The 7,262-nt window shown below is 42.8% G+C and overlaps 1 long non-coding RNA gene across 1 annotated transcript in view; it reads left to right on the top strand.

Moving 5' to 3' along the window:
• LOC122737991 overlaps positions 1-7,262 on the top strand; it is a 196,067-nt gene that overhangs the window by 249 nt on the left and 188,556 nt on the right. The window contains exons 2-3 of the long non-coding RNA XR_006354621.1: positions 2,131-2,213; positions 6,935-7,044. This is a non-coding gene — a long non-coding RNA (uncharacterized LOC122737991). The remainder of the gene's footprint in view (positions 1-2,130; positions 2,214-6,934; positions 7,045-7,262) is intronic.

Below are 7,262 nucleotides of genomic sequence, written 5' to 3'. Positions count from 1 at the left end.
AAAAACGTATTTTGCTTTTGTAATAGGATTCAAATCTAGACGAGAGATTTGGAGAGATTTTTTTTCTTTTTCTTTCTTATTTCTTTCAGTCAAAAGGTCTGTGTTGCGATCTATACGTGGAGGAGTGGATAGATTCAATGGGGTGTCTTTCCTCAAATCTCGGATCTTCTGTGCTCCTAAATCCCTTAGATGTGATCTGATCAACAATTGAGCTCCAACTGATGTGTCTGCCCTTAGGTCCTAGGCTGATCTTTCAGATACAATTTGAAGTTGATGCTTTGATTGGCATCCACTTGAGCTGCAAGCCCCGCCCCGGGCTCGCCTTTCCTCCTCCTCCTCCTCCTCCTCCTCCTCCTCCTCCTCTCTCAATCTCTCTCTCTCTCTCTCTCTCTCTCTCTCTCTCTCTCTCTCTCTCTCTCTCTCTCTCTCTCTCTCTCTCTCCCCCCCCCTTTTCTCACCCTCGCTTTCCTTCTCTCCCCCCCCCCCTTTCTCCCTGGGTGAAACACGTGGTGTACAGCCCTGGCTGGGCCACTTTCCACTGTGAGTGTGTATCTAATGTTTAGCAATGGGCTCCTTTCAGAAAAGCCCCCACTGCTGTATGACAACCTGTCTACACGATTTTACAGCTGTCCAACATTGGGGTTTTGCTGTTTTGCAGCCTTAGTGTGTCCCCTTTAAACAAAAACAACTGTGCTGCTGTTTTTTCCACCTTTAACACTGAGTCCCCCTTGTCGTCGGTCGGCTCGGGAACAAATGAGAGTGGCCGTCGGAGGAAGAGGGGCTTTACAGCCTCTTGACTGGTAACAACTTGCCACCAAAAAAGAGAGGGGAGGAAGATGAGAGAGAGAGAGAGAGAGAGAGAGAGAGAGAGAGAGAGAGAGAGAGAGAGAGAGAGAGAGAGAAAGAGAGAGAGAGAGTTTTATTGAAGGCAAAATTCTCCTTATAGCATTTCCCAGAAATTTTTAGTATAATAGACCTCGATCATCATGCCAATAATTGTATATCTCTTGATAGTACCAGGGTGAGAATCGGCAGCATTTCAATAACATTCGGAACGTCACTAATAGATAATTTTGCAAACAAACTAGTTGTTGTAACTTGGGATCCGGAAAAATATCCTCGCTGAATGTTTTCCAAATTGTCCAAACTTTGAAGGTGCTTCTCGAGTCCCTATTCCAAATCGAATATTTTTATACTTAAAATTGCCTTTTGACTTGTAGAGGGTGAAAAAAGTAGAGAAAAAAATTCAACATAAGATAAAGCATTAGTTTGATTCCCTCCTTTCTTCTGAGTTAGTGATTCAGCCTTTTAGAGAAACTAGTTAGTTAAAACTGGGCTATCATTTGTTCCTTTTATTTTCGGTATTTTAAAAGTGAATTTGCCTGCTCAACCAAGTTTTGGAATTTCCACTGTAAGCCTTAGAAGACTCAGGAAGTCGCCCAGAACAACAACAACAACTACTACTTCTTCTTCTTCTTCTTCTTCTTCTTCTTCTTCTTCTTCTTCTTCTTCTTCTTCTTCTTCTTCTTCTTCTTCTTCTTCTTCTTCTTCTTCTTCTTCTCTCTCTCTCTCTCTCTCTTTCTCCTCTTCCTTCTTATCCTCTCTTTTCTTTTCTCCTCTAATATCCTTTCGTCTTCTATAGCCTCCTCTCTTTTCTTCTCGTTCGTGTTCTTTCTTTCATCTTCCCCTTTTCATCCATTCTCCTTTAGTCAACTCCCCCCACCTTCTAAGTCCTAACCAGTTCTGTCCCCTCCCCCTTCCACTCTCGAGTTTCTTCCTCCTCCCCTTCTTCTTTTCTTTCTAGTCATCTCTCAAGTGAACTGATTAGATCAACCTTGGTTTCATCAGAGAATCTACAATTTTGGGGATTTGCTTCAAGTTGTTGAATCGGATCCAGGGAAGTCCGGATGATGTTTCTCTCTCTCTTCCCCCCTCCCCCCCTCCGCTTCCCCTTCTTATAGCCTTAGAGTCCCGATTGTCATAGAAAGGACTACACTTGAGCTCTGCGTATTTTTGCCGGGGGTGGGCGGTGGGGGAGGGGATCCTTATTTTTGCCAATAACTGTCCTAGGGAGGGAACAGAGAAAGGAAAAATACCTTATTTTCTAACTGTGACTTTCTGTTAATAAAGTTAAAGGGAGAAGAAAATCAACTTCACTCATTCCCATTCTCGTTTGACTGCTTCCTCGCATTCCTCACAGCTGTAATACTTTCGTAAGTTTAAGTCGAAAACTCGTGGGATTCTGTTTAGTTTAACTGTCTTTTCCCCCCTGGGTCCGGGAGTGTTCACACAGTGTCCAAAATTCGAATTAATAACATGTGGTGCCCCAGGAAGGTCCCTCACCTACACTAGTGTCTGGCAACTTGTACCAAGTTACTCCTCTACCAAGGAGAGCAAAGAAGACACAATCAAGGGGGATCCACTCACTCCCACAACCAAAAGGGCATCTTAGTCTGTACTGTATGTGCTAGTGGGGACGGGGACACCCTGAAATTTCGTGTCCCTTTATTTTGTATTCTGTCTAAAGAACGGGATCTGGCATGATTGTTTTCCTCAAAGGAAACCCCAACTTTTAAGGCAGGACAAATGATCTTCAGTTTCTGAGGGTGCGTTTTCTAATTCACTCAATCCTTTACTGACAAGATTGGAATAAAAAGACCTTGGTGCGAGTTTCAAGAGTCATGCTAATTTCCCCAAACCAACTGTGAGCAGTTATATTTTAGAGACCCAGTAGCCTGTTCCAGCTTATTGGTGATTCCATGGTGAATAATTAAAGCACCCAATTCCTCCTCTCTGGCTGGAGGACATACATGGATCTACCGCCTGTAATTAGCAATAATAACGCCCATAATAGTAATTACTAATTACCAGTGGTATAATCGGGCTTTAATTTCTCTGATCTGAGGAGTGTCTTCTTCTGGCTCGTTTTTGTTTTCCCATAGCTCCAGCTAATCTACTCCCCCCATCCCCTTCACTCTCCAGAAATCCCCTGAAACTGACACAAATTCTTTCTTGTAGTCGGAATAATTCTCAAGAGGGGAAGTAAATCTATTTTCCCTTCCAGGCTCATAGGGAAATTTACCCTCTTCTTTCCCACCCATCCCTTCCCACATTTCTCTCTTGACCTCCAAAGACCCATCCGTGACACCTTCCCCCCCCCCCTTCCCCAAAAGGGAGAGGGGAATAATATTAGTACGGAGAAAGATTCTTGAAAAATCGCTGATTTTAATAAACTGAAGTGTCCCATTACAAGATGATAGGTAAATAAAGGTGAGGTTAACATCCCACGTGTTGTTATACACACACATACACACACAGCCTTTCACCTCATAAAACAACAACACAACACAATGTTGAAACCTTAAAGAAAGATCTAGGTGGAATGTGAATCTAGAGAGGACCCTCAATTTAAGGATGTCAAGAAGAACCTTCTCCTTACTACACCGCCCCCCATTTTCTCTTGCTATTACCTTACTCTCACTTTAGAATATTAATGGGTTTGCATTATTCAGCATTTTAAAATTGGGAGTGGGGGTAGGGGTGTCTTTATCTTTATTGTTGATGATCTAGCAACAAAAAGATACAGCATTTGGCTTTCCCCCCTCCATTATTATTGCTATCAACACCTAATAAGAACATTAATAGCATTAACAATAATAGCAATGGTGTCCAAATTCGAGCTCAAAGCTGTATCACGTGTACCTTTTCTCACCACTATTTGGACAGTTCTTTACAAACTTCAATTGCAGGCCAAAATGCACATTGTTCATTAGTTCAGCTAACTGAGGTGTGGCAGTCCATCAAGACGGCACCAGTGGCCAATCTTTCCAAATATGTTTAATTCTTTATCCATATGGAAAGACAAGTTGGGATTTTGGGGACTGTTATGCTAAGAACTCTAATTTGAGATTCAATTAATAGATGGTGTAGCAGATTCTGGGGTCACACCCTAGCTATACAATTTGCCTCTTCCTCCACTGCCCCCCCCCCCTCCCCGATCTTGGATTTTTAAAAGGCAACTATACATGGTCAAAGCTAGGCAACCAAGCAGATTGGATAGGAAAATTGCCATCAAGATCACCACCAACTAGCTGAGACAGAGAGAGGGAGAGCAAAAAGAAGAAAAATCAAGGCTCAGAAGTATTAGAGAGAGGCGATTTCTCCCTCAGCTCAAAAAAAAAAAAGTGTCTAAAAGGAAGGTAACTGGTATCCTCCCCCTTCAAATTCCCATGCATCCCTTATTAAAGCAAAATGTTTAAATGGGTGTGAATTAATTACACTTCAAATAGTCTAGTGGGGTTAGGACAAGGAAAGTGAGATCCCAAAAATTTATTAAAAAAAAAAACTTTGCTCCTCTGTTATATTGCTGGCGTTGTTTTAAACTTTAAGCTTAAAAAAAAAAACCGGAGAAAATCCCACCAACTATATTTGACATCCAGTATTTGCATTGGTTGAATGCCCTCTTAACTTAGATCTGATCTTCTTCTCCATCCCCTCACCCCATTCTAAGAACAGGATAGCAATTCATTAACAAAACGTTTTAAACACAAGAACAATCAGTAAGAGGGAACACTGAAAAAGAACTGAGACCAGAATGAAGAACAGAGAGACAGTCACCTTTTGACGGGAGAGCTCATGAACACATATTCTAGGAGAGAAAAATGGAGTACAGCTCTGGACTGAAATGTGATTATACCTGCTGTAATTGTTTAAGATAAATTGTACAGTACTTAAAATAAATTGACCCAAATCTCCTATAATTCAAAGATCAGAGAATAGATAAATTTCACTTAAGCCAAAAGAATGGCCCCCCAAAAAACCCACCACCCTCAGAAATTTGCATAAGGTTGTTCCTCCCAGTTTCACAAGATTGTATCTATAAGCCAAAACGTTTTCTTCCTTCTCTTTCTCCTTCTTCTCCTCCCTCTTCCCCTCCTTCTCCTCCTTCTCTTCTCTTCTCTTCTCTTCTCTTCTCTTCTCTTCTCTTCTCTTCTCTTCTCTTCTCTTCTCTTCTCTTCTCTTCTCTTCTCTTCTCTTCTCTTCTCTTCTCTTCTCTTCTCTCTCTTCTCTTCTTTCTCTTCTCTCTCTCTCTCTCTCTCTCTCTCTCTCTCTCTCTCTCTCTCTCTCTCTCTCTCTCTCTCTCTCTCTCTCTCATTAACAAATCCGTTTAAGATTGAGGGCCGATAAGAAATGCAAATCCAGACATAGGGGTCGCTGCTTGGCCGAATTTTAACTAAAGGCTGGTTCTGCAGGCATTGACTAAAAGGTCTGAGTGAAGAGAGAGGCTGAGTGAGGCTCTAACACTGGCTCTACTAAAAATGAAGTCAATGATTTTGATCTGCTCCAGATGTCCTAAGAGTGGATATTGCAGTGCTGGGAATCGGCACCCAGCGTCTGAGGGCACTGACGGTAATCAGCAGAACATAGCAGCGAGGGGGGACTGGCAGTTGTGATAACCTGCTGGAAATGTGCAGGGCTGGAGATGGCAGTGATAAACCGTTGAAAATATCTTCAAATGGAGATGACAGAGATGTTGAAAGAAGTCACCTAACTATGGAGAGAATAAGATGCTTAGCAGAGCACAATTTGAGAATGGAGTTGACTTAGATATATGTTGAGTTACAAGTCCACATTGTGATTTCTCCAAAGATACATACCTACATTCGTGCATGTTAAATATGTACGTACATATATGTATCTACACATTATGAATGTGGGGGAGGGAGCTGGGAAGGGGGAGGGAGTGAAGAAAAAGAGGGTCTGGGGGCTAGGAGATGAACGAAATAGGGAGAAATCTCAGTGAGCAAAATAGCTTAATACTTATTAGAATTAAGTTTTTCTTTTAATATTTGTGAGGGAGGGGTTAATTTGTGTAGTGACTTTTCTATTTTGTCTGTCTAATGGATCTTCGTCACCCCTTCCTAACCCGCTGATACGGTTAAAATAGCTTTTATAAAGATTTATTTTCCAAATCCTTTTTGTTCCTCCTTAGTGCTTGTTAGTGAGAAAACAAATGACGGTTATCATTCGGTTGGCAGCTCAAGTCCTTCTCTCTCTCTCTCTCTCTCTCTCTCTCTCTCTCTCTCTCTCTCTCTCTCTCTCTCTCTCTCTCTCGTTTTTCTGTGCAAGATTCAGACAAAAATTAAATCACCATTCCCCTGAAACACCCCTGCTCCATCTTGATTTAAAAAAAAAATCTTTGGAAATAATTCTCGGCTGATTTCTAAGCTAGTGTCTTCAGTCCTTGATGTGGAGGATTACACTAATTTGGGGGAAACCGCAGCTTCACTACCTCCCATTCCAAAGGCACAACTACGTCCATTCATCCCAGGGAGGCATCGGTGCGGAGCTGAAGGCACTCATTTCATAGAGCCTAGATTATAAGGAGGAAGAGAGAAGCAGCTCAGTGTCAGTTGACTTCATTTTCACAAGTAGTGTTATTATTTATGTTGATGACGATTCTGATACTTTAACCCAGAAGATATTCGAGCCTCCGAGCCCCAGTCTTTGGGGGCTGGGATTGGCGCGCCTCCGCAGATGCTCACCGTGGTCCGGGCCTTTTCTCCTTCCCACCCCTTCGCCCTGGGTACTTCCCCTCCGAGCCAGGCCCTTCTCCAGCCTGTGGGTTCCAGTTCTGAGCCTCACGCTGCACTTCTCATCAACCCTGATTTATGAGCCTTGTTAAATACTCATTATTACTTTGCACCTTTTTTCAGCAGGGTCTGGGAAGCCACCCCACTTTGTGACAACAAGGCATGTGTCAAACAATTACAGGCGGAGGGGCGAGGCGGTTCTACTTAGTGGCGGAGTATCCCCTCCCTTCTCTGTTCATTGAAGAGATATAGGGGGCTGTGTGTGTGTGTGTGTGTGTGTGTGTGTGTGTATGCCTTTTCTTTTGGGTCAACTCTCACTCTCCTTTATATGTTGGATGCAGCTACCGCCCTCCCAGAAAACTGGTCATCGGCTCTTCATGGCTTCTTCACATATGTTCACCTTAAGGGAGATGCGAGGACGTCCCAAGAAAACCTTGGAGATCTTCTCAAAGTAAATCTCTACATTTGCGTAGCTATAGATAATGCAGATACTTCTTCCTGCAATGCATGTATGTACAGTAACATGCATACATGTGCAAAACTATGCACTCCAAATCTCTATATATAAATACAGGAATACCAAACCAGGAAAGCTGAGTCAAGCGGAGAGAAGGGGGAGGGAGAATCCTCGAATTGGGGATAGCGGGGTGGGGGGACATGGTTAAACGA

Source organism: Dromiciops gliroides, chromosome 1 (assembly GCF_019393635.1).
Source record: "Dromiciops gliroides isolate mDroGli1 chromosome 1, mDroGli1.pri, whole genome shotgun sequence".
Lineage (NCBI taxonomy): Eukaryota > Metazoa > Chordata > Mammalia > Microbiotheria > Microbiotheriidae > Dromiciops > Dromiciops gliroides.
This window is presented reverse-complemented; position numbering and strand designations above follow the sequence as displayed.